General features: G+C 36.5%; 1 protein-coding gene across 21 annotated transcripts in view; it reads right to left on the bottom strand.

The window, feature by feature from the left end:
• The window catches only part of RALYL (RALY RNA binding protein-like), a 380,415-nt gene that overhangs the window by 242,085 nt on the left and 110,428 nt on the right, over nucleotides 1–27,902 (bottom strand). For 4 of the 21 annotated variants that reach the window (XM_040678012.2, XM_046920001.1, XM_040678026.2 and 1 more), the window contains one exon: nucleotides 25,093–25,166. The exons of the other annotated variants lie outside the window; for them this stretch is intronic. The gene's annotated coding sequence lies outside the window, so the exon portion shown is untranslated. The remainder of the gene's footprint in view (nucleotides 1–25,092; nucleotides 25,167–27,902) is intronic. 21 annotated transcript variants of the gene reach the window in all.

The raw sequence follows: 27,902 nt of genomic DNA, 5'->3' as shown, positions 1-27,902 counted from the left end.
ACAGCTGGAAATGAAATAGGATTCATTTGTTAATCACTAGAATTTTGGTCATGATTTACCAGTTAGCAATAAGAAAAACCAAGACACACAATGGCATAACTTCATGTTACACATGGGCTGTGGTAAAGCAGGGGTGAGCAGATAAATTAAAGTGATCTGCATAGATCTGGCATTCCTACAGACCCCATTTAATCTGAAAGAGCTAGGACTAAAGCAAGACTTAAGGAAACACGCAACCTAATGGAACAATGAACACACTGTGCAAGAAATAATGAATTCACTGAAAAATCCCACAATTAAATGTTTTTGACACCTCTACCTCATGCTAGAAGAACTGCTGGTTGGAGCTATATTAAAATTACTGGTTGCCAAGATTGCTCTCTGATGTTAAAGATGAGAGGCATGGTACAGTTCTCATTCATCTGCCTAAACTCCTTTTTCCTCTCCCTTCCCAAAACAGGGTTGCTATTCCTGAACCATCCCTGTTTCATTCTGCTTCCAGACTGCATGCAGGAATGCGAGGCCACAACGTAGCAGGCCACAGAGAGATGGTCCTGAAATTTGCCTCCAGCAGACAACAAAGTGCCACTGAAATAGAAGAATACTGGGGATAGGAAAATCTTTTGCATTTTCCCATAGGGCCAGGGGGAACACAGATTATTGTGCCCTTTGAGAAAAGGTGCTTCCTGCTAAGACAGCCCTCATTTCCCTATATCATCTCCATTCTTTAGGTAAAAGTTAACTGGAAATTTAAAAGCAAACTTGCCTGGATCAATCTGGTTTTGTCCATGGAGGAGAAAAAATGGTCTCAGGGAAAAAAAAAAAATATATATATATATATATATATATATAAATAAAAGGAGATATACAGGAGGAAAAGAAGGAAAACTGTCTGCTGAAGTGAATTTGCATACAACTACATGGCTACAAAGGCAGAGGGAGCAACAGCAAACAGATTGCTATGATTTCAGAAAAAAGTGGAGATCTAAGTTTTGCACAGTTTTGAGCTGTTTTTCTTTTCTCTTTTGGTTGGCTTTTTGGAGGCTCCCTGCCTCCATATATCCTGTTACCCACACAGTCTTTGCTGCTGCATTACACTCAGTTGGACAAGTCATACGGCTTCCCCACAGTACAGTTGCTGCCCCTTCCATACCTGAAAACAAATTCTATATTTATCCATCTGGCTTCATGCAGAACAGCCACTTTTTGGCTACTCTGTAGAGCCTATCTCTATCCAAAGATACAGTGAAAGAGGGCATAGAGGGACTAATTATTTTTTTTTTTCCAGACTGTATAATGTCTATATCAAGGATTTTATTACAGTTTGAAATATGAAAAAAATAAGCATGAAAATAATAAGGGGTGATATGAAACAAACAAAAATGGGTCTGCTTGTAAAAAGGGAAGAAACAGTCACATGGATCTCATGCAAAAGTCACATAGTGACAAAAAAGAAAAGGATTTCAGTTAAATCAGCAAAGCTAGATTTAAAGCATTTTACAAATAATTAAAATATGAACATGGTTTTCAGTGGTACTCACACATCCCTCTTCCACTGATAATACATATTACCACGCTGTAGTTTTATTAGAAAAATAACACGACTCTCAAGTTACCAAACATGTATTGCTGAATACCTTTTAGAATTAGCTTCCATGCTTGAGTGAACTACGCAGCTGATTTTGTAAGAAATATAAAGCTTTACCTGAAAAGTGCCAAACCTTTTAAATCCCACCAACCAATATGCTACATGCAGCCACTGATGGCAGTCTGTAGATTCTACATGTAGATGCATCAAGCAACATAAGTGAAATAATCAGGGAATGCAGAAATATTTGTGTCATTACATAAGCAATGCAAAAAATAAACTTACTGCCTCTCAAGGGTCTAACCCTGGCAACAGTCATACACAAGAGTAGCTTTAGTCTAGTCTTATCAGAGGCAATAATCTTATCCAGCAAATATTCCTGTGTGTTTCCAAAATCAGTTCCCAAATCTACACAGAAACCACATTTAGAGCTCATGTAGAGTTATTTTCTATATTTATACGGTTTACATATGAATAAAATTACACAGAAAGACTTAAAGTTAAATCCATACGAGAAAACTGTAATACTTGCTTGTTGCTTCCCCCTCCCTTCCCCACCTCCACTGGCTATCAAAAAGCAATTTAAAATTGAATAAAAAGGGAGATGGTATCTATACTGTAGGTGTTGTGAAAACTGTGCCAGTGAAAATTAAAATACTAGTTTGTGCTGCAGCCATAAATTACTAAACTAATTATCTAGTAGCAGGCATAACTGAATCATTCAAAGGGGTAATTAGCAATCAGACATAATGAGTACTGCAACTATTTCTTGTCATACTGTATTTAGCTTCTGTGCAGCCTAGAGGAACTGAATTATTTCCTACCCTTCTCGGAGGGCATTACTGCTATATTGAGTGCATCAGCCCATATTATTACTCCCTGTAGTTTAATTCTTCACTGGACTGCACACTTCTGATTTTTCCTGTCAAAGTTTTGCCTGATCTCCTGGGTCCACTTAAGAAGGTATTATCTTCCTTGGCCTTACCATGAATGTAAACTACAACAGTCAAATTACATGACTCTTTTTCAGTTTGTATGGCATTTGCATCCACAAACTTATGCTTCATCTCATAGGCAGCTCATGTTTTCAACAGCACTTAGATGTCATAAATAGTTCTCAAATGAAAACCGCAAAAAAAATTCTATATCTAGAGACTGTGGAGGTTTTAGGCAGTTAACGCTGACCTCTCAAATGAAAAAGTGCAAGCCTAGATATGCTGTTGATTGAAGCCAGCTGGGAGAGAACACCTCAGGTTTTGTTTATATTTTCCTCTGGAGTCCAATACCCATGCTTCCAAAAAAGGAAACAAATGAACAAAAACAAACAATCAGACAGACAAAACAAAACAAACAAACAAACAAAAAACACCAACAAGCAAGGAGATTTTTCTTATATTTGGGGGGTGGGTGGGGGGGGGGAAGATAGCACAGAGAAGTCAAATTCTTCCATTAATTCATTCTGCTTGAAGTTCATTTTAACAGTCTTTTTGAATAGAAAATTTATTTTCCACCTTTCTCGTACTGTCAGGAACTTCAAATTACTGATATCTCTTATTTTGCTCAAAATTATTACAGATGAACATACACAGGAATATATCTATCACTGTAGAACCTTTTCTTCTTAGTCAGATTCTAACAATATAACTGCATTTTGGAGCTCAATTCAAGATCCTTGAATTATTTTTCATTAAATAAGCTGATTATCTATCAACTGTGGAAGCAGATGTTATAGTGAAGGAAGAAGAACAACTCTCTGATTAAAAAAACAAAGAAACAAAAAAAACATCTAGAGTTTTAAATAAAGATTAGAAATATATCAGTATAAATAATATTGATGAATAAGTACTTAGAATCATAGGATCATAGAATCACAGAATTTCTCAGGTTGGAAAATACCTTAAAGATCATCGAGTCCAACCACAACCTAACCATATTGCCCTAACTCTAACAACCCACCACTAAATCATGTCCCTGAGCACCACATCAGAACGGTTTTTAAACACATTCTGTGATGGTGATTCAACCACCTCCCCAGGGGGGGTTATTCCAGTGCTTAGCAACACTTTCTCTAAAGAAGTTTTTCCTGATAGCCAACCTAAACTGTTACCTGTCACCAGTGAGAAGAGACCAACCCTGTTGTCACTGCAATCACTTTTCAGGTATTTGAAAAGAGCAATAAGGTCTCCCCTCAGCCTCTTCCCCAGACTAAACGGCCCCAGTTCCTTTAATCACTCTGCATAGGTATCAGTGCTCAAATTTTCTTTCATTATTTACTTGTTCAGGTAAAATTCTCCTCTGTTTTCATATCATCTATCAAGGGCTCTGGCTGTTTATCAGGGCTTTATGTAGTGACCAAGTCCTTACCTGCAAGGAGCTGGGCTAAAACTAAGTCAGTGAGGTTGAGCATGGCCTTGCCGTGAGCTGACCCAATACAGCAACAATACAGAAATGGTTCAAATTATTTTCAAAAAAGTAACTCCTCACAAAATACTTGGTGAGTAGGGCCCATTTACCCCTTCATCCAGAATTCTTCATTATGAAACTTGTGCTAAGCCCAATGTGTGCTCTTGCAATGGAAGCAAGAGGAAAATTGCAACGTGGTTACTGACCAGTCTGCCCACAGAAGGACTCTTCAGCACATCATTTTCTTTTTTTGCTTTTGTCTGGATGCAAAGGGCAGGATTTGACATGCAACACTTATGCCTGCATTCCCCAAATGGGATTAACATAATTCAGTGCCAAATTAGCATTTATGGATGAGCAAACACTGTCTGCAACATCAGGGCTGCTCTGCTTATAAACTGGGTTTTAATAAGCTGCATCTACTTCTAGACAGTAGTCACTGGTCAGTAACAGCCCCTTCCTGAATCAACTGTTCCAGTTGTTTCCAGTAGCTGTTACCTTTATTTGAAAAAAATCCCACCTCTAAGATATCACCCACTCCCAAACCTGTAATGTGCACACTGGTGTCATGGGCTAAAGAGAATTTCTTGCTTTTCTATTTTATTTTATTTTGACATGTACTGTTGCAGATATGTTGCACTTAAACTGAAGTTTTCATCAGTTATGACAACAGCTTCCATGCACTGTTAATACCCTTTTCATGACTCTGGGCTGTAGATTTAGGCACAGGATTCTGCTGGTCTTTGTATCTGAGATACTCATGCCCTAACCTTGAACACATCCATTGTGGCTAAGGAGATGTACATATGGAATTCAAAATAAGCCTAATTATTAGCTGTTCTTTTGAAACAAATACAGTATACGGCAGGAAGCTTATAGTTTAAACAGGGTTGTTAATAGTTATAGAAAGAACTAACTTTGAAGTCATGCCATTTTTCTTCAGCCAAAATGAAAAAAAAAGAAAGTTTTCCAGGTTACTGAAATCCCTCTTCAGCAAGAGGCTACAAATAGTAAACCAAGTTTAATATTAACTAACGACTGTAACATTTTTATTTGGAATAATTATGACATTCATATTTCCAAGGCAGTCATTCTTGAGAGAACATTTCAAATTCCACCTCACATATATATCTTTGCTTGTTAAATTTCCCAAATATCCAAATTTTACTCTCTGTTTAAATAAATATATTTAGGTAGAATTGGTAAACGATTAAGTAAATTTGGATGTCTATAAATAAGTTTCAAATGTCTGTGTTTGTCTGTAGTCACTGTGTTCTTAGCATCTAACTATTTGCAGGGAAGTCTTCAAAATTTTTCTCAAAAAAAAAAAAAAAAAAAATTTGTGCAGCCGTGAAAGTTAAGTTTTTATTTTAACTGCAATTTTATGTTTATGTAATCCATCCATGAATGGATTTATAGGTTTGGTTTTGTTTTGGTTTTGTTTGTTGTTGTTTTTAATTTCAAATGGTCACTATGAAAGCTCATATTCTTTCAGGAAACTTCTAGTTTTGTTTTTCCTTCATCTCCTCACTTTTCCTGTTATCAAAAGCAGAATTAGGGCATTTTGATTCAAAATGCACATCACACAGATGGGTTAAAACTTTTCCACTTTGATCTGCTAAAAACGTCTCAAACCACTTGATCAAAGAATTCCTTTCTGAGATCTGAGTCCTGTAGCCAGTGGCTGTTTCATTGAAATTGGTGAGAACAGAACCATTCCCAGGAGTACATCCTGCAAGTCTGGCCTTGAACACACAGAGGTGGGAGGCTAACATTCACTAACTACAGATTTTCCTCTTAGTAGTTGATGTTTCCTCATCATCAGCCCTTCTGCACCTCTGGTAATTGATGTATTTCTGCTATGTAAAATCTTCATGTGTACACATTTTATGAGTAGGAAGATTTAATCAGACTGTATTTATTTATTTATTTTTATTCTACACATTTTCACTTAAAATTCTTTTCTTCTCAGTGAGTGAATAGCAGATTTCATTCCTGACAGAAATTACTTAACATGTTTTCAATCAAGAGTTGATGTTCTCACCTTGAACTCATTTATTTTAAAAGGTCAGTCTTAATTAAACTAAGTCTAGCAAAAACACTGTCTTGCAATTGAAATTCAGATAAATATCCTCCTGTAAAAAAAGTTTTTAAAAGGAACTGTATACAGTTATTTACAAAATGCATACACAAAACTACAAATCCACCAAATGAGTTAAGAATGGCTATCTTGGCAAAAACATGTTTATATACAAAGAATCTACAATATTGAAAAACATGAGCTCTAGTTACCGTTCCCATCCTCTGTCAGCAACATAACTTTGTGAGACTTGGCCAGTGCCTCTGCATTCTGTCTACAAGATACTCTCCCAGAATTGTTCTTCTTCTAGTGAACTCTCACAATCCTGGAATGCTATGAAACATAGTAATTTGATGCTTCCTAGATACAGCTGTCTAGGTAGATCACACTGAAAGTAATGCCTCCTATTTATTTCCATTGAAACTACAAATGGTACAAAGAGTACAATTACAGTGGTTGATAAAGCAAATTTTCAGCTACAAAACAGTTTTTCCAACATAGTCACCACCATTAGCTATGCATTTTTGCCACTGATGAACAAGAGCCTGCATGTTATTCTCATAAAAATCTGCAAGGACATCCAGGAGGTGGCATGTCTTTCACATTGCTGTCATCACTTGCTGAAATGCACCACCCACCACCCTACTGTACTCACATCCACTATTTGGTCTCCATAACCATTCAGCAAGAGTCAACAAAGGTCAATGGGTACAATTTTTTTCTGCATGGAGGAGTACAATGATGCATCTTTGCTCCATCCACACTTCCATGTCAGATGACATTTTGTCAGACTGCCCCTATTCTGCCATCTGTCACACAGCAACAAAATGTAATGGAAAAGTGGTGGGAAGGTTCAGCCTCTACTGCTATACCATCAACATCTGCATCTGATGTTGTCAGTCATCATAATAAAATTGGAGGTATTATTTTCAGACAAGCCCTTGTATAAAACAGCCATTATCTTAAGTAAATGTTTCTTCTTAAATATTCCTAAATGTGAACTTCAATTAACATACCATCACTTAAAGTATAGCTGTTAAGCTTTACTCAAATATCAAATTGAACACTGACACTCATTAAGGTTTAACAAGATAAATGTTTCTTGTTTCCTATTTCCACTCTGCTATCAGTTGTTGGTTCAAACTTGACACAGAACTGGGCTAAATTTCATGTCAGAAATCTGGGTGTTCTTATCTACTTCCTTATGCCACCACAGATACAACCAAATATCACTGTGATAAAACAGCTGTCTCAATGCCCAAAGTTATTATCTAAACTCTGTCTTATTCCAGTTATGGACCACAGTGATCATTTAATAATCATTTTCTCTCCTTTTACACATTAAACTTTTCCCTTCCCTTCCCTTCCCTTCCCTTCCCTTCCCTTCCCTTCCCTTCCCTTCCCTTCCCTTCCCTTCCCTTCCCTTCCCTTCCCTTCCCTTCCCTTCCCTTCCCTTCCCTTTCCTTTCCTTTCCTTTCCTTTCCTTTCCTTTCCTTTCCTTTCCTTTCCTTTCCTTTCCTTTCCTTTCCTTTCCTTTCCTTTCCTTTCCTTTCCTTTCCTTTCCTTTCCTTTCCTTTCCTTTCCTTTCCTTTCCTTTCCTTTCCTTTCCTTTCCTTTCCTTTCCTTTCCTTTCCTTTCTTTTCCTTTCCTATTAGAGATCAACTCTCAGGTTACAAAGTACTGCATTGGATACAAGAATTTGCTGAGTATAAAGCTCTAAGAATTACTTAACTTATAGAAGCAGTCTTGGAAGTATACTTCATACTAATTGAAGTTCCCACAGGTTTAAGTCTTTGGATAAAAAAAGAAAAAAAAATGTTTTTGTTTGTTTGTTTGTTTGTTTTTCAGATGACTGTTTAGATGCAGTTCTGTTTTCCAGTGTTTTCCTGGAAAACAAACAAAAAACCCACAGAACTCTAGCCTCTGAAGGGGTGGATTAAATGTTTTTGGAGATAGAGACCTTGGTTTATGTTATACTCAGTCATGAAATCATACATATTACATGGTTACAAAGAAAAGTTTATTAAAGAACAGATGGACCATTAATTAGTGGTTTGAGATCAAAATAACCAACAAAAAAATCTTAGCTTGAAATAGTTAAAGTTGATAAAGTAATAACCATTTCTAAATGTCGTCAGGTTTTACTCTTTGTCTAAAACAATAAAAGGTACGTTTAGAAGCACACTGCTAAACAGCAGCTGTGTTCCTTGAGTCCCTTCCTGAAATAATCTCAGTACTGTGGGTGCAACAGAAAACAGAATTTCTCCTATATTTTAAATATATAGTTCCAATGACAAACACTTAAGGCAGAAATTATGACCTCAGATACACTTCAGCAGCTGGAGTCCAGAACATTTTTTGAAGACAGAATTTGTCCCTAAGAAGGAGCATAAAGGATAGTCTGATAACCTTCAAAGGGGTCACACTTAAAAACGCTGCCAAGGAGGCACAGAACCAAAGCCGAGAGAACAGTAGCTGAAACTAGGAGGTTAGGATTCATCTTGAAAAATATTTTATATACTGTATAACAAAATTCCACATAATGCTTTCTCCAGTTCTCTAAATAGGTATGATATGTTTTATTTCCTATATTGCAGGTAAAAAGCACTTATTTTTACTATACTATTTATACTATATAAAATATACTATACATATTTTACTATATGACACACTGTCAATATTTTTTTTAAACTTACTAAAGAATGATTATGAATGAAATATTCACCTACTAGATTCTGGATCTGTAGTTAATCATTGCTTGATGCACTATTCTTATATTGTAAGAGTACAAACAGCTTTTGGGATGATTTAAGGGGTCCATTCTCACTAAAGAGGTCTAGAAATTGCAACCACACCAGCATCAGAATACAATATTTTTTTACGCAAAAACTTGGAAGTTTCTAACTTAGCATATCTTCCAGCTCTGTGACTTTTCTAGGCTTGTTAAAAAACCCTAGGAGATCAAAATCTATTATATGTAGAATTGAAGATTCACAAACGCTCCATACAAAACCTCATTTCATTTGATTTCAAGTGCTGCTGAAAGAAACTACTACTTATACTTTGCAGAAAGAAACAGAAAATTGGGCATAAAGACTTCAGTTATTGTCATCTTATGATAGTCACTGAATTTATTACACATCTAAACCAAACTCTGAACTCAACTGTTATTATTCCAAACATTATGATGACAGCATTGCTTGAAGGATTGACAGCTGCCTTTTTCAAGACCAGCATTTGACTGTACATTCATTTGGCTGAACAACTAACTATCCTTCAAATGTTGCAATATTTACATTTCCTAATGGATAATACACAGAAGTATCAGGCTGAAGGGCAGCTCAGAGTACTGCTTGGAAATGCTTTCTTTCAGGAAGATTTCCAGCTTCAAAATACCTGAGAGGAAACCCTGCTTTGTGTACCTAGTCCATTTGAAAATAGTCAATCACAGTAAAAGAACAACAAACGTACTTTAATCTGAATGGATTAGACTCTGATCTAACAATATTCTTTTTCTTGTTTTAGAAAGTAAATATTTACTTTTTATGTATTTGTACAAAATAAAAAGCGAAGACAAAGTGAGTACGCATTCTAAATACAAATAATTATTATGTAATTATTTATTAGAAATTTAGATTCCCATTAAGCTAGAAAAATACTATAAACCAAACAGTATGGTGAAACCTAGAATGAAGGTTGTTTTTTTTTTTGTTATTGTTGTTTGATCATTTATATTCTGTGAAAGAAGTCTGAATTCCAGTTAAATTATTAACTAGTGAATGAAATTTAGCAGAAAAAAAGAGCACATGTCCCTGAAGGGGAAACTGTTGTGAGTTGATTTTACTAGTTTCTGAAGTTTTCAGCTTTGAATAGGACCAGAACTGTCAACTTTCCTGTGTGAAGGAATTTTGTTACAAATTTATTTCATAGGATTAGATAAAAACAAGTTCATTATTCATGATTCTATGATTCTAAATAGTTGCACTTGACCATAGCCTCAGAAACCTGTTTCCAGTGAAGACAGTAGTCATAATAGTAGCTCCTTACAGTAGGTTTAAAAATGAATAGCTGAACAGAAGATGCTATTAGAACTTGAGTTTAATTTTGCAGAAAGTTGAAGTATTAGATTCAACAAGCAGTAAAAATGCCACTTTACAAGGCCCAGATCACTGCATTTTGGAGTTTTGGAACAACAAGTGTATATGAAAAAAATCAGCTGATATCTGAATTTGCTTTATAAAAAGTGAGGAAATAAATAGTGAAAAGTTCACATACCTATGACTTCTATTTACAGGACTGAATTTATATGCATGAAAAATAGGCAAACACAGAACTTATTCTGGAAGAAAATCCAATTCACAAAAATACAAATGTGTATGTTAACTTAATACGATAGCATTCTATAAAACCATACTTCAGTTTTTATATAACTATATTCTTATATAGAATCATATGCTTATAATTAGGTCTATAATAAAACACATGAAAAGTTTCAAAGGAATAGATACTATGACTTATCTGAAAATCAACTGAAGAAGCACCCTTCAAAACAAGTGTTATATGTTTATTTTTTGCCTCTGAGCAAATCACTGAAGGGTGTTTTTTTTTTTTTTTTTTTTTTGTTTTGTTTTGTTTTTGTTTTTCTTTTGGAGGGATGGAAATACAGAAAAACGCACAACATTCATAGAAATGAATACACTAACCATAATTCTCAGAGTTTTGTTACATGTTTTATGTTATATGGAGCACAGGCCTTATGAGGAGCAGCTGAAGGAGTTGGGATTGTTCAGTCTGGAGGAGACTCAGAGGTGACCTTATTGCTCTCTATAACTACCTGAAGGGAGGTTGTAGTGATAGGACTAGAGGGAATGGCTTCAAACTGTGCCAGGGAAGGTTCAGGCTGGATGTTAGGAAATACTACTTCTCTGAAAGAGTGGTCAGGCACTGGAATGGGCTGCCCAGGGAGGTGGTGGAGTCACTGACCCTGAAGGTGTTCAAGGAACGTTTGGACATTGTGTTGAGGGACATGGTTTAGGGAGAACTATTGGTGATGGGTGAATGGCTGGACTGGATGATCCTGTGGGTTTTTTCCAACCTTGGTGATTCTATGATTCTGTTTCCTGTAGCATTTAATTTATTTATAGATTTTCATCCAAGACAACACTAGGAGAATGGCAGTGGATGCACAAGGAAATCAGCAGTCTGAAATCCAGTGGATAGTTTATAGGAGAATAAAAACCACATCCATGTCTTTAAGCACTGAATAAGCTAATTAGGAAATAGATATAGGATATATACCTATATAGGATATAGATAAAGGATATATACACTACAAAGCATAGTTTTGAAGCTTGTGAAGAACACTTTCCATTACTACTATTATTTCTACTACTTTGGAAGTATGAAGCAGAAACTAAAACATGCTTAGAAGAAGCTGGGATGTTTATTCAGGGAACAACCCTGAAATCACAGCTAAAAGGCATCGGTGCATTTCTCTACTCAGAATATATGTAATGCTTTCAGAAGTGTAAAATGGGCACTTTAAGAAGGACACACTGTCACTCATTTAACAATTACGGAATTGCAATGTAAGCAGGAAAGCATAAATATTACAGGTCAGTCTTCCATCTTTTTACAACTGTTCTGTGATCATTACTTCCAAGTTGCTCAAAAAGTTGAAATAGCTTCAGCCTTTCAGAAACAATTCCGTGAGTTAAATTTACCATTAAATTATAGACTGGGAATGTGCAAATAACTCATTTCATTATTTCAGCTGGCTCTCCTATATATGACGACCGCCTCTCACCCCATCCCCAGTGGCAGAAATACCAAATTCTATACACACACTGATTCACATAGCACTGATTCATTTCCAAGACTGAATGAAACAGTCCAAAGTATCCCCAAGAGCTAATATAAGCTTTTACTGTAAGTATTTGATCAGTTTAAATGCACATAGCAGATTAATGTCACAAAAGTAGTATAAGTGTGGCAGGAGTCAGCTGAACCAGGCATTCTAATGAGGACTCATGGAGTGTTATTTTGTCATTAGGTCCTAAATCTTTATTCTGGAAGAAATTTAATCTATGAAGTGATTGCCTGTAAACTTGGTTCCCTTGTGATAACCACAAGGACCTCAGCTGAGATGGAAATGAATATCCAATTAAAAAGTAAGCTCTGACACTGTAACAGCTGATACTAATTATTAGAAAGTTCTATGAGGTGTGATAGAGTTGGAATGTATTATAGAAGCACTATAAAAACAACATTAGCCAACTAAGCACTGTTTTCCAAGGTGCATGCTTAGAACTTAGTCTGATTATCTCATTTCTACTTCACATCAAATGAAGACCATCTAAAAATTGATTGAAGATCAGAATAGGATTCACTGAGAATTAAGTAACTTTGCAAACACAAAAGACTCCAGATGAATGCTTGTGCTCTCTTAAAATGAGGGTTTGAAAAAGGCTTTTGAAAATGTGCAGAAGTTGCAAAAATTTTAAAATACGCTTTTCTAAAAAAAGAATATTCTTATGAACACATGGAATCATTCATCAAGATATTAACTAAGATCATCAGTATCTTTTCAGTACTGAACAAACAGGATGAAATAGGATTTCTGGATGCATCAGCTCATTTAGTATTAAAAGTTTATTTCAACTGTATTTTTTTTTTACAGAATCAGAAAAGAAAATATGTGAAACAATTTAGAGTTGACTTGAACTGAGCTTCTAGGACAGACTTGGAAACCTATTAATTGAAAAGTAGAAGTTTTCTAAATCCTGGACAAGCACTCAACATTGAGTCCCATTTACACAGTTCCACATGTAAGTTAAAAAAATGAAAGAAGAAACACCATCTACAAAATGATGTTTATTGAACAACTAAGTGGCAAACCATATAAAATCAATACGTTGGAGTTATTAATAATCATAACATAATAGCATAAACGTAGTTGTACAGATTTATGGAGGATCTAGGAATTGAGTCCAAATTCAACAGGGAACGGGAGGGCTGAGGTAATGATTCAAACAACCCTGTCCTCACATCTTCTCCCACCTTAAACAAAACCAAAACAACATGTCTATAAAACAAACAAATAACAAGGCCATTTAAAGTCAAAATATTTTCTATTGGACTTTGGTAGTTTTTATTAGCACTTTGGTAAGGTCATGGTTATTTTCTAAGAACTCTCTTTTATGAAAATAACCATTGCTGAGAAGTTACAGGTGAGACTGTTCCTTCAAGTTCTCCATCTTTCTGAATTACTTTCCTCCTGGCCAATGAACACTTATTAGCAAGTCTGAAAAGTTACTGCTACGGTATTAATTTTCCAACCGTACGTACTCCAGAGGTGTTTGGAATAATGACTCTTGCACACTCACACCACTCTTTCTTGTTCATTAGAACAAGTCCAAACACAGTAAGTGAGCTCTTTCTCATCATCTTTTCACTTCCGAAGTATTATTATTATTATTATTATTATTATTTTCTCCACCTTCCAGAGTCCCAGGGCTGCACGCCCAGATTTTGATCACCTGATCATAAGGTGAAAGAATGTTGTAAATGAAATGTTTATCAGCTCATGATGAAGCTGGTCATATTTTCCCCTCATGTGCTAAATCTGAGTGGATACAATGAACATTCACACTGAACATAGCTAATTCTGGCCAAGCAAGGAATTTCCAGGTTTTAATTCTTTTTATCCTCTTAACCTATGTAATTGAAACATTCTTTCAAATAACTTACTTGTCATAATTATGGCTTCTAGAAAAAATGAGGTGCACCTCTCAGATCTGAAGCTTCACAAAAACTTGTTAGCATCTAGGTAACAAGCAACTAAATAAAGGAAGCAAACATCTGAAGGCCACAGTGCTGCACAGACAGATGCTTTCACAGAATACTAAAATGTGAGTCATAAACACACTGAGTTTACACAACGTATGCTCATATCTCAAAAAGCCAGTTGTTGCCACAACCCACCAGGAGTTCTGCTGCTTAATGTGCTCCATCTCACTGTGCAGGAAAGGTAATGACAAGGTCCGAAAGCCAGCTGAATAACAGAGCTTTGCTGAAAACACAGCAAATGCATGTTAAGGTGTGACTCTACCCTTTCTACAGCACTACAAATATATATATATATATATATATGTATATGTATCTGCCAAGAAGCTAGTTCAGCACCTTGATGACGTGAACAATGTTCTAATTCCTGTTGTAATTGAGATAAGAGTGCATCATCTGATTCCTGATTTTAAATCTCCCACAAGCTAATCTAACGAAAGAAAACAAACAAAAAAATTGCCCTACTCATTTATTGCTATTATTTTTCACTCATAAAGGTAAACCTGAGATACTTCACTAGAAGCTGAAGAATAGCTGACCTTCAGACTTCCTACCCAAATGTTAAACTTAGCCACCACACTGCTAAGAATTGCAGCAAATGGCTTAATAAGCACATGTGAACTTTTTAAGGTCTGTTCTCATCTCCACAGAAGAGTTATGGAAATACATCAAGGTCACTGAAACCTTTCCTTTGCTCTCCAACTTGAAGTGGAGATGGGGAAGAAAGACAGGAGGGAGAAAAAGGAAGAAGTACTTATCATGGTCTTCCTCCTTGTATCTAAGTAGCACTGAGTCTGCACTGGTCTACATACTCAGACATTCTGCTTGTTCCACTACTTGTCTTTATTTTATCTGTTTTAAAAGGAAAGTCCACCTCTCCCTCTATGGAAGGTTTCTTAACTTCATCATGAGAATTTAACAATTTAACAATGATGATTATTATTACTGCTGATAATTAGCATCAGTAAGTCTCCCCACTTCCTCTATTCAGTAAAAAAATCACTGTGATTTAGCACATGTAATGCAGCTGGTTACATGCAAGTGGTTTAAATGAATTTAAAAAATCATATTACGTGCCCTCAAGTAGTTTTTATTCCCTGGCTACTCCCTAACAGGCTTTTTCTGAACATACTGTTTATTGTTTAATTTATAAATTAACTTCTCAATTTCATGGAGATCATAGAATCGTAACGGCAGGAAAAGACCTCAAAGATCATCCAGTCCAACCACCAACCCACCATCACTATGCCCACTAACCATGCCCCTCAGAGCTACAGCCACACACCTCCAGGGATGGTGACTCCACCACCTTCCTGTGTAGCCTGTTCCAAAGCATTACCACTCTTTCAGAGAATATTTTTTTTCCTAATATCCAACCTGAACGTTCCCCAGTGCAAGTTAAGGGCATTACCTCTCGTCCTATTACTGTTACCTGGAAGAAGAGGCTGACCCCCACCTCTTTTCAGAAGTTGTAGAGAGCAATATGAAATATGAGTTTATGAATCTATTAATGAATGCATACTGCTCTCTACATCAGATAATAAGCATTTTATTGACTATGATAGTATGCCTTATCAAGATAATACCTGATTAAATGCCCATTTACTGTCAATGTTAATGTTTCTTGACTTTCTTCTCCGTCCCAAATGTGTTAGAAGTCTGTCCTATGTTTAATACCTACTGGCAAATATGAGAAACCAAAAAAAAAAAAAAAAAAAAGCACAGATTCCCTCATATATTCTTACAGCACAAATGTAAAAGCAGACAGATACAGTTGGGATATGTAAGCACATAGACACAAGAAACAGATTCACAGAAGAGGGGATTTGCCATGCTGATTATATCAGTGGTAGAGGAAGTATGTTTATCCTCTTTTAAAGATTGGCTAATATTAGGTGCTTCCAGGCAAGTTTTGAACTGCTGTATCAGACAGTTTTACAGAAAAAAAACCACTTATCTAATAAGTGTATTCCTAATCCTGCAAAGTCACCAAATGCCTGGAAGCATGACAGCTGATATTTCTTTCAGCTTTTTAATCCAATTTAGAACAGCTGAAATCAGCTTAAGGAATGAGTTAATAGAAAACAGTGGAATAATTATCTTAGATTTCAGCATAAACATTCTGTTAGAATAATGATTGAAATGCACAAGAAAAAAAAAGGTGTGTGGGGGGGTGTAAACATTCTAGACAAACAAACAAACAAACAAAAAAACGTGTTGTAAGATAAGAAGGAAAGAACAATTTGCAAGAGGTAAGTAGGTTTGAAGAGGATGTCAAGTAGGAGCACTCAAGGAACTTCTTTCCCACTGAAGAAAAAAGGCAAGTCAAAAGCATTACATGTAGCGTCATACAAAACTTTCTAAAATTTGCATCTGAAAAATAATTTTATTTCTCTTTAGTTAAGGGAAAAACAAATACAGTCAGATATGTTATACACATATTTGCAGAGCAAAATCTAGATAGTGGTAGAAAAGAAGAGGAAAGAAGAGTACTTTGGAACTTAAGCCAGAAGGGAAAAATAAATATGAACAAAATATCTTCACTGTTTGCTTTTCTTTAGTCTACCATCTACAAACTCCCCTCATAATTCAGCTGTTGGCAATAAGCCAGGTTAACATAAACTGCTCCAAAGAATCAAGATTTTAAAACAGTGATGTGACAGCTCATTTGGTGAAAATAAATAAAGGACGATGCCAGATTAGAGAAAATGAAAGAACCTACAGCTCCAGGAGGTAAACAAAACTGCATTCTACAACATAAGTATTTCTCTTGGTCCTCTGAATAGTGGCCAGGCAGCAATGATGGAAAAGCCTTTTCACTACCAAGTTTGAAGTGAGAGCTGTAAAGTTATTTGAAATTCTCCCATTCACGTGGGCATACAATTGTAGAACCTACTCTCAATAACACCTTGCTCTCAGCATTGCAGAATTATTTACATAGGATTGAGCTTAAAGACTTAAAACCCCTGAATGAGGATTTTTCTCCCTTAAAGTGCAGAGAATACATTGCACCAACCATCACTACTCTGTGGAAACTGCCAGTGCCAACCCTGAGAGACCTTCAGATTCTTTGAGCTCTTCTGCTTCTCAATCCTACCCCTCCTGTTGTCTTTACCACTCTATAAACTAACATGTTCAAGGACTGACATATACTGACAACGTTCATTTTGGCTGTGATGGCTGTTAGGAGAGAAGTCCCTTACAGATCAATTGTGAAAAGCTCATGATTCATGCATGTTTAGGTGAATTTTCACCCTCTACACCAGAGCCATGCCTCATGCAGAAAATCCACTCTTCCTCAGCAGAAAAAAAACAGTATTCTGTTTTGAGAGAAGGGAAAAGGAAGGAGATACTTCAGATTTTTCTTTCAGGAGTAACACAAACACTTCCCTTTCCTCTTGGCTCTCCAGAACATGTACTTTTTATTAATTCTTAGATGGCTGCACAGACCTAAGATGAAGGAAGTAGACAAGTGTTGGGGTTGGACTGAGGTACCCATTTAATCAGGAATGGAACTTCATACCAAGTCTTCCATACTTCTAGTGGCTTGCCAAAAAATGAAAGACTTGAAGCCATCATGCTATTTGAAATTTAGCTGACCTATTTGCCATAAACAAAGTGGAAGTGTTTCTGGAATACTGCTTTTTTTCCCTTTTTGCTATTACTGAAAATAATTTTTTGTTATTCTTGTTGCAATTTCCTGGATTAGACACTGAAACAAAGGGTTTCTTAAAGCATAATTAAATTAATAGAAAAAAGTTACTCAATTTAATATAGGAGTACCTTTGCCAGACAAAAGACAGCTTCCTAAGACGTTTAGTACAGGTCAAGAAACTAAGACATTAAACTCAGCAGGCAATCTCATCCCACAGTGATGTGCGAAAGGAATGGATGGTCACTATTAACTCACATCCTGAATTCCAGGTGAAGCAGCAACATATCACATCATAATTGAGCTTTGGTAATTCAGCAACATTATTATTTGCCAGAGTACTGGAGACTCTAAGCAAAATTGTCTGCAAACTGTTATAGGAGAGAATGGAAGCAAGGTCAGGAAAAAACATGTTAGTTGGGTGGTAAATTTGGGATTGGCTTCGTCCACATCCTAGAGTACAAATTCCTTTACAAGGCAGTAGGAGAAAGACTCAAGGGCACACTGAAATCCCACAACTTTAAATGAAAAAGAAAAAATGAACACATCCATTTAATTTATTGGATTGGTATATTGTTTTTTGTTTGTTTGTTTCTTTCTTTGTTTGTTTGTTTGTTTGTTTTGAGCACTGAGTATGCTTCTGTGTTTTGAGTATTTTTGAAGAGATGAACTGTAAATGGACTTCCCACAAAGCTGTATTTCCAGCAGTGGTTGCATGCTAGCAATGTGGGGGTTGTAAATAGCTGATGGATAAGTTAGATGGTTGGAATAAGAGATTATAACAACACAAATCAGCAACAGAGGTACTTCTTAGTTAAGCTTCACAGTGAAACTGCAACTATTGCAGTACAGCCGTGCCCAGATGTGCATTCCTTTGTCAAAGTCCCCACACTCATGTGATTGCATACAAGGAAGTTCCAGAAACAAATGCAAGATGATTATCATTTTTCATCATATCTTTCTGAAGCTGCTCATCGCCTGCTGGTGCAGACTCATTATCTGTACAAGCAGTAATACTGGAACAAGAGCAGACTGCAGCAGTTCCTGTTGTGCTGGCAGATAACCATCCCTACATTTAGAAAAGGCCAGAACAGAAAGAAGGCCCTTGCCACTACTGTTTTTTAACCATACCAAAGAATCTGAAAAAATAAAAATAAAAAATACAGACAGCTTGGACAGATATACCATAATTCAGTGTCTGAGGGAGAACTGCTCATCATTAGTGGCAGCATGCACTTGGGTATTTTATAACAGAGTTATGCCATCAGCAGAGTGTGATTTCTCCAAAGTCCTGTCACTAATAGCTGTGACACTCAGTGGTATTTTTCAGATTCCTCAAGTGATATAGCTCCAATCCATTTAGAGACTTCATTTTTCATGAAGTCTAGTGTCTTAGCACTTCAACAGGCCATAAAATATCTTTATGAAGTTTGGCAACAGCATTATGCACAAGCTGAAAGCTAGAGAGTTTCACTTTGTCAGATTCAGTGATGTAGCAGATTTATGGATAGAAGGGAAAAAATACCACTGCTGGCTTCCTCTCCATATAGTACTGTTTATTAAACAATGCAAATATATCTTCACAAACTCCCTTCTAAATATGCTGAGGAAAAGTGAAGTCTGTGGACACAGGCTAATAAATTGTCCCCACAGCAATAATTATCCCAACTGTTTTATCCTTTGTTTTTGCTCCTTTTTAAAAAACGTATGACAAAAAGTGGGTCTCAAACAAAATGCACAAGCATGAGCTCTCTTGCTTTAGTGTATTAATATAGATGTGCTTTATTTTATTGTCATCTAAAAAAGCTTCAGAAAACATTTCTGTACTATAATTTATCAAAGGAGACAAGAGAGAAGTTGAACACATGAAAAAATAACCTAATCTGAAGGACATCAGTTCTCACCTTCCTTGTATACACAGGTTCTACTAAAATTGCTGTATTGATTTAGATCATTAACTTACCTATTCCAGTAGCCAATGCTAGCTAATAGACCCCAAAAGAAACAAACAATTCCCTAGAACCCTCCTGCAGTAAATAGATTTGCTCAATAATGAATATGCATCCTAGCTTAATGAGCAAGAAGACAGTTGTTTTGAAATAAAAAGCAGTACATTATGGGGAAGCCAATAATTTACTTGTCATGATATTTTTTTTTCTGTATGCTATACAAGTAGTCTGCTAATCCTCTCTTCTGCATAGGGTCTGTGACAACATAAAAAATTTACTTTAAACTACGAGAAACTGCATCTTTCCACCTTTCCTTTGGTACAACAATAAGAGCAGTAGATTTTTATGTGAAAATTTGCCACAGCCAAATGTTGCTCTGCCAGAGACTGCAACTTCTCTCTAGTTGTGGTTTTCAGACATTCATTATCTACACACAACTGGACTGCAACCTTTCCAGGCTCCTGGTTTGTCAATAGACTTTAAGGTTGTCACTGTTTTTATTTTCTGTCATTAATTAATTAGGCAAGATCATGTAAGAGAACTAAGTGAGATCAACATGGACATTTGGTGTATTCACAGAATGTTTCATGGAAGGAGTAAACTGTACCACATGTGCAAGACTATGAAAGCAACAAGCAGAACAGCAACCATAGCTGCACAGGTTTGTCAGCCCACATGGAAGGACTTACTTTCTTCCTCACCTTTCTGTGCTTTACTATAATAATGGTTACTGGACTTGCATTACGTTATACTTTTAAGAGAATAATTTGAAAACTGATTACAGACATATGAGAGTCCTAGAAAGATTTTTCTTGAGATATCCATTCATATAATAGAAGACACCATGGTTGTTAAGGTACTAAAATTTAGAGAGGAATTAAAAAAAAACATCAAATATAAATAAGCATAATTTCTAACTGCATAGAATACCATGATCCAAAAATGCAGAACATGAATTGTCATGAGGACAGATGTACAGATCAGTAAAAGCTGTCAATACACAACAAAAGGCTTAACTTTACTCCTAGACCCTGAGATTATGACCTATAAAAGGATATTTAAACAAGTACTGTGTATGTGGCAGCATGAAAAAAAGGCCATGCCCTGTGCTAGCTTTATTTCCTACTTGTGAAGAACTGCTTTGCCATTACAGAAACCACTTCTGGATGGTAGTGATATTGATGATCAACTCCCTGAGAAAAATTATTTCAGTCACACACTGGCTTGCCTTGACCTGACACACTATGGTATCTGTATTGTCAACATGCAAAAAACAGTGTAAGCAGTTCTTTGCTTTTGGCCTCCTAAGATCTTACTCCACCTAAAATCTCTGACTAATAGCCAAGTAATTAAGTTTTATTTCCCTAACTGTTTTGCATTCAGATTATGGCTTGATTGATCATGGCAGAACAGCCTGGAGAGGGATCATCAAAAATAAAGGCCACTAGTATCCCACTGGTTAAAATGTAATTAACTGAAAGCATCTTGTCCAAATTTTTAAGTATGATATCTAATTCTGTCTATCCTTTGTGGGCACCAAACCATACAAAGTTCACAGAGCAGCACTTATATCATGCTTCATCAATTACCTTAGAACAGCCTCTGGACAGATGTTGTGTACTTGAGAATAATTCAAAATCCCACTATTATAAAAAAAACATCTATTATAGATTTTTCTTCTACTGCATCACTTAAAAACACTACATCCAGTTATAATTTTACCTACCAAAGATGTTCCACAGAGCTGTTCTAAGATACCCAATTCCAGATATTTCTTAGAATCATAGAGGTCTCTTCCAACTCTAAGGATTCTAAACATCACCTAGTCCAATTCCCATGCAGTGAACAGGGACATGCACAGCTAGATCAGGTTGTCCAGGGTCTCATCCAGCCTCACCCTGAAAGTCTCCAGAGATGAGGCATCCACCATATCTCTGGGCAACCTGTTCCACTGCCTCTCCAACCTCACTGCAAAATACTTTTTCCTAATATACAAGGCAAATCTTCCATCTTAAAGCTTGAAATGATTTCCTCTTGTTCCGTCACCACAGACCCTACTAAAGAGTCTGTTCCCTTCTTTCCTGTAGCTCCCCTTTAGATACTGAAGGGCCACTCTCAGGTCACCTCACAGCCTTCTCTTCTCCATGCTGAACAGTCCCAGCTCTCTCAGCCTGTCCTCATAGGAGAGGCATTCCATCCCCTGGATCATTTTTGTGGCCCTTCTCTGGACACACTCCAACAGGTCTATGTCTCTTCTGTACTGAGGACTCCACATCTGGACAAGTACTCCAGGTGAGGCCTCACCAGCGCAGAGGGGCAGGATTGCCTCCCTCGACCTGCTGGTCATGTTTCTTTTGGTGCAGCCCAGGATACAGTTGGCTTTCTGAGCAGCAAGGGTACACTGCTGTCTCATGTCCAGCTTCTCATCCACCAATACCCCCAGATCCTTTTCAGCAAGACTGCGCTCAATCCTTTCATCCCCCAGTTTGTATTAGTAGTGAGGGCTGCCTTGACCCAGGTGAAGGACCTTGCACTTGGATTTGTTGAACCTCATGAGGTTCACCTGGGCCCACTGCTCAAGCCTGTCTAGGTCCCTGACTAGGTTTGATGTCATCAGCAAACTTGCTGAGGGTGCACTCAACCCCACTGTCAATGTCACTGATGAAGATATAAAAGAGTACTGGTGCCAGCACTGACCCTTGGGGGACACCACTCATCACTGCCGAGCCTTACTTTCTCTAAACAAGTAATGTGAGTGGAGGAGGAAAAAGATTTTCCACAGTCAGAACCAGGACTGTTTATACTGATTTTTGGATTGAAAAGATTACATTATGAATGTTTATATTTATCTGCAGAATTGAAACACAGCCAAAGAATATTAGTAACATTGAGCAAAGTGGCATATCATCAATGTTGAAAGTTCTGCAAGAGTCACTGTGCAAGGCAGAGGACTTTTCATTTTAAGAAGAGCTTATAATTTAATGGTCCAAGGTCATCTGACCTACAAAAGAGAAATAGATAAATGCAGTTTTAAAAACAAGGAGGAAAACGATGACATATTGGAAGAAATAGCCTGCAGCTACAAGATCTTGGGCTGTGAGCTTGTTAGATTTTTGTAGTGTCAGAGGCAAATAAGATCAATACTTGAGTGACAGATCAACACAGGGAATGACTGAGATGTTTCAGAAGTGTGATGGAGCTTCAATAACAAGCTTCTAGTCTTCAGGCAAGATTTAAAACAACAGATTCTGAGCCTGAATATACAATAATATAAAATAAGTAATCTCATCTTTTGTCCCTCTTTGTAATTGATAGTACTATCTTCTTCCATTCCAGAGAACATTACCATCAAATAGCTGTCTTCAAACACTTTAAGGTATTTTATACCTAGCCTTCAAAGCATAATAGATGCCAGGTCTGATAGTATGAGAGCACTGGAAAAATGAATTGGTATGGGAAGTAACAGATTCTCAGTAGAAGTAACTTCTGCATCTACTTTCCCACAAACCATCAGTATTAAGAAAAAACAAATTAACAAAAAAAAACAACAACAAAAAAAAAACCATACAACTACCACATAATAAAAATAGTCTTAAGTCTAGACAATTTCTTGTAGAGATAAGATCATGTCTTATTTTCTAGAAGCTTGAATTGAGTTTTGGTGTCGTAATAATTAAATGAAGCCCAGAGGGACAGAAGGTATGCTACTTTTTCTAAGAGACTGTGGCATATTAATATAGGATAACAACGGTTATCCTACATATAGGGGCTAACATAACAGACAGTATTAATAAAGAACCTCAACTTCAAGGAACAGTTTGTACTAAAGCAGATACAACTGCCCCATAATGGGGGCCAGATCCCTCTGAGTACAGCAGACTATGCTCCACAACATTTTCAACAGAAATCCTAAACTAATAAATTTATTCAGTTTGCCTTGTACCAATTAAAATGATGTGGCTAACCTAATAAATGTAAGACAGATCTATGTATATCCTTATGAATACATAGCCTATTACATTTTAGAAACATGGTATTTAAGATGCCAGTTTGGCACACACATGCAACAATACCTTTAATAGGGCTTCAATTATATGTGGCTCTTACCTTGGGTTTCTATCCCCACCAAACTTCATAAACACTGCTAAAATTTGTTCTGCAGAATGATGAAGAGTATCAACTAAATTGAAAGGACTTTACAAGTTTCTCATATACAGAAATACTGTGTTTCTGTACAAACCTGTGTTTCAGGCTTCAGTGGTAACTTCACCGCTACCTCTAATCTTGCAGTAACAGGCATAGGGCAAACAAGGTTAGAACAGAAAGTGAAATATAAGAGAAAGCTCCAAGGTATGGATCATTTTGCATGATTTTTTTTTCCTGTGTATATCACTTAATTATTCTTCTGTAGATGGTTTTAGATTAATCATGAATAACATATGCTATTCCATTTTTTTTCGTACAACATTCATCTGTTAAAATTCCACCATATTACACATATTAACATACATACACACCACTAAGTCTTCTGTTGATATCCATGCCAGCTAAAAAGCATCAGAACTGCCACCGACTTGAAAACAATTCATTAAATTCATTTTTCTACTGGACAACTACAAGGAAGTAAATCAGATGCTCTGCAGTAACAGCAATGCCTGCTAACATGACAACACCGCAGTTCCTTATGAACAAGATGATATAGTGTAATTTGAAAAGACAGAAAACACAAATGATAAAAAACCCAATTACTGGCTGATAAAAATATGTAAATACTCTCTCTGTACTGACAGTCCATAAAACTGACTTGTAGCAAACTGCGAGACGAAGCTTATTTCTCAGACATCCAATATATGACAAAGTTTCTTAAATTCTTCTGATCTGAGCCTCATATTAACCCACCCAAGGCTGCAGGCTTTACACCTGACAGGTCATTGTTTTATAGTTTAATACATTTTCTTCCAGCAAGGCAGTGCATAAACAAGTGCTTTAGCAATTAAACAAATGTTGCAGAGGCACATAATGGTAACTATACCTCACTTCTATGAGCTTGGTTATCTATTTAATGGACTTAATTGCTCTCATAGTGAGGGACATCATGGACTTCTGCCAGACCTATTTGAAGGAGCCTTCTATTTTGTGACCAGCATGAAAACCAAACAATTCTGTTGTACATGTACAGAGGCTGTCAGAATGTTTCTGTTCCCTACAGAAAGGGCAAAATAGCAGTGGCATATCTGGCTGGTCACATTAGACAGAGAAAATAAACAAACTGGCTTATTTTCTAGCTCCTCCAAGTAAAACCTATGGTTCTTGGAGTAAATTTTCCAAGCTAAGACTTCTGCATTAAGATACATTGAATTCATTTGCCTTACTTCTATGAAGCCAAAAAATAGCAGCAATGGGGAATACTCTCCCAAAGACAATATACATGGGCAATGGAAGTGCATTCTCTTGCATGACTAGAATCCAGAATAAATCCAAATGCCTTGAAGAGAATAAACACTGATTTTAGCAGCAGGATTGGGAAATATAGTGCTGTATAAGTTGGTTTGTACAACTGCATCAAAGAACTCACCTTGGTTAGCCCAGAACTCCTTCCCTTTCTGTGTTTCTAAGATGACAAACAGGGTGATGATTATTAGTAGTAATCTAAGGAAAAAAAAGGAGGCTCTAGTAATGTAAGATAAATTTTGAGAAGAATACACAAACAAATAACAACAAGCACCAGAATTGACAGTTTAATAAGTAAGATCAGTGCCAGGTGCCAGGTGCCTCTGTGGTCAACAGTATCAGACAATGGGAACGTTCAGTAAAGCTGTGGAGGGATTCAGGAAAAATATCACGAAGTTGTTATAAAAAATGAGTGGTGATTTGATAATTAAGAAAGAGGGTAGCTGCCATTATTTGAAATAGAAACTGGATCAACATTTTCTGTTGTTCCAGTGGAAAAAAAAATCAACATTACCATTTAAGATACGAAATTCCTGCAAACAGTACACTTCAGAAAATTAGGAAATTAACATTTAAACTCAATTATGGCATATGGAAGTACAACTTCTAGAATTTCAGTGTTTCTGTAGCATAAGATAAAGGTTTTAGAAGAAATAGGAGTGTCTAAATACATAAACAACTAGCACATTTAAACCGCAAGAGTAGACACCATTAGTGAACGGGCATCTATCAAAGCATCTATCTTTAACTTAAACTTATGTTGCTTAGTACAGATTTGGCAATATAAACACTGGTGCTTTCTTATATCTCAGTAGGAAATAAGCAATAGCTTGTGTAATGGCTTTCTCATTATTTTTTTGATTTCTCAGAAAACTTGCTTAGAAACTACCAGACACTACCATTCCTACCAATCTGAAGGCCTTCTTCCCTACAGTACAGCATCAGTATTCAGGATGAGAAAATCACATCCCTCAAATTGCTGGCCACGTTCTTTTTAATGCATCCCAGGATACCGTTGGCCTTTTTGCCCATGAGGACACACTACTGACACACAGCCAACATGCTGTCCACCAGGACCCCCAGGTCTTTCTCTGCGGAGCTCCTTTCCATCAGGTCAGACCCTAACCTGTACTGATGCATGTGGTTGTTCCTCCCCAGGTATAAGACTCTTAATAATATAAACGTAAACATATCTGTGTATGTGTGCATATATATATGTATTTATATACATATATGTATTCACATATATACATATGTACATTTCTGAAAGGAAGGAAAGAGAACAACATTTTACCTAATTTGAGAAAAAAAAGAAAGAAAGAAAGAAAGAAAGAAAATGAAAACAGCTGTAATCTAAAATTTTCTGCTCCGAGCTGTCTGTTCAGCACTGCAGACCATGTAGCTAAGCCAGTTGACCCAACTGGGCTCAGAGTCTGGTCTGAGCATCTCAGTGAAGTAAATCTCAGTTATGTAAAACGTTCTTTCATTATACCAATCAACTTTTATTACTGAACAAAATCAGTTCGCTTGCAAAAAGCATTTGGTGTGTCAGCAAAATAACTTTTTGTTCAGTCTTTAAGTTTTTTAAAGGAAGGGCAGTCAACTTGTTTCTTGCCAGCAAATCAAAATGAAAAGCCATTACAATTTTGTAGCAGTTTCAAAGGCAAACTGCCATAAAAGATTTTATACAAAGTCCCTGAGATCTGCTTTTTGTGTTGTTGAAACAGGCTGTTGTAATTTGATAAGGATCAATTCAGCAGCAATATTCTCATGAACTGCAGAACACAGCACTTCAATGGCACTGGCATGGCATATCTACTAGCAGATTCTAGACACATATCCACATATTATTTTATTCCACATATATTAATTCTGATGATTGATTTTTAGTCACTATTTCAGAAACAATGGCTTTCCTGAAAGTTGAACTGTCTAGAAGTTGTGGAAAGAAGAGTAGAAACAAAGTTTGAACCTCTTCATTAGTATCACTCTGCTATGAACTGAAAAAATGCGAAGTGGTTTCTTTATACCAAAGTACAACTCAGCACAGCTTGACTCCATAGTGTATACTAAAGTTTGGTGCAGAGATGCCCTGCTAAATGGCAGTGATCATGAGTAAGCAGAGTCCCTGGGGGGGAATTCCTTCCTGTACTGTGATTCTGAGCCAAATAACAGCTGTAAAACCAAACTAGAGGCACATCTTTCAGTAGAAATTATCAATAGGAGTTGGGCATTGTATTGTGCTGAGGTCTGTTAGCTTACGTTGCTCTGCACTGCATTCCACTGCAGGAAGTTCACTTCCTAAAGGTATCTCCAATTGCCTTTATTTGAGCTTTTGTGTACTGAACATTAACTCTCAACAGAAAGCCACTGCAACAATGGCTAACAGCTCTTCAGTGTAGAGAACACAAGTGTTTAGGCAGGATGTCTGTGTACAACACTCAGATAACTGTCCTGTATTCTGTTTCTGCACTAAAAAAAAATAGAAAATTTGAATGAGATTAGAGTTAACTTGTAACATGTACAAATCTATTTTTGATCTCGCATGAAGTTCCAGATGATGTGATTATGGCACACAGGAGTACACAGAAGAGTTCTACTTGAAAATAGATTTTTTTTCTTATTTCTCAGAATCAACTGCAAATGTCATGAGTAGGAGTTGGACTCCCAGCTGAACACTTGATAAACATTTAATCAATGAAAGTTAAAGGATGTGGAAAACTCTTCATTGTTAGATGTACAGTTTCCAGTAAATTGATGTAGGATTGCTTTTAATCACAGCTTACTTAGCTAGACAAAGGGATCACTGAGAAAGTAATTTTGTGATCCGCTATATATGACTGTAACAGAAACACTAATATTCCCTCTAACATTCAACTCCACGAAATGTGAAAGAGGGACACACTCATTTTTCTTTTCTATAGAGAAAGGTTG

This window comes from Gallus gallus, chromosome 2, assembly GCF_016699485.2.
Source record: "Gallus gallus isolate bGalGal1 chromosome 2, bGalGal1.mat.broiler.GRCg7b, whole genome shotgun sequence".
Taxonomy (NCBI): Eukaryota; Metazoa; Chordata; class Aves; order Galliformes; family Phasianidae; genus Gallus; species Gallus gallus.
This window is presented reverse-complemented; position numbering and strand designations above follow the sequence as displayed.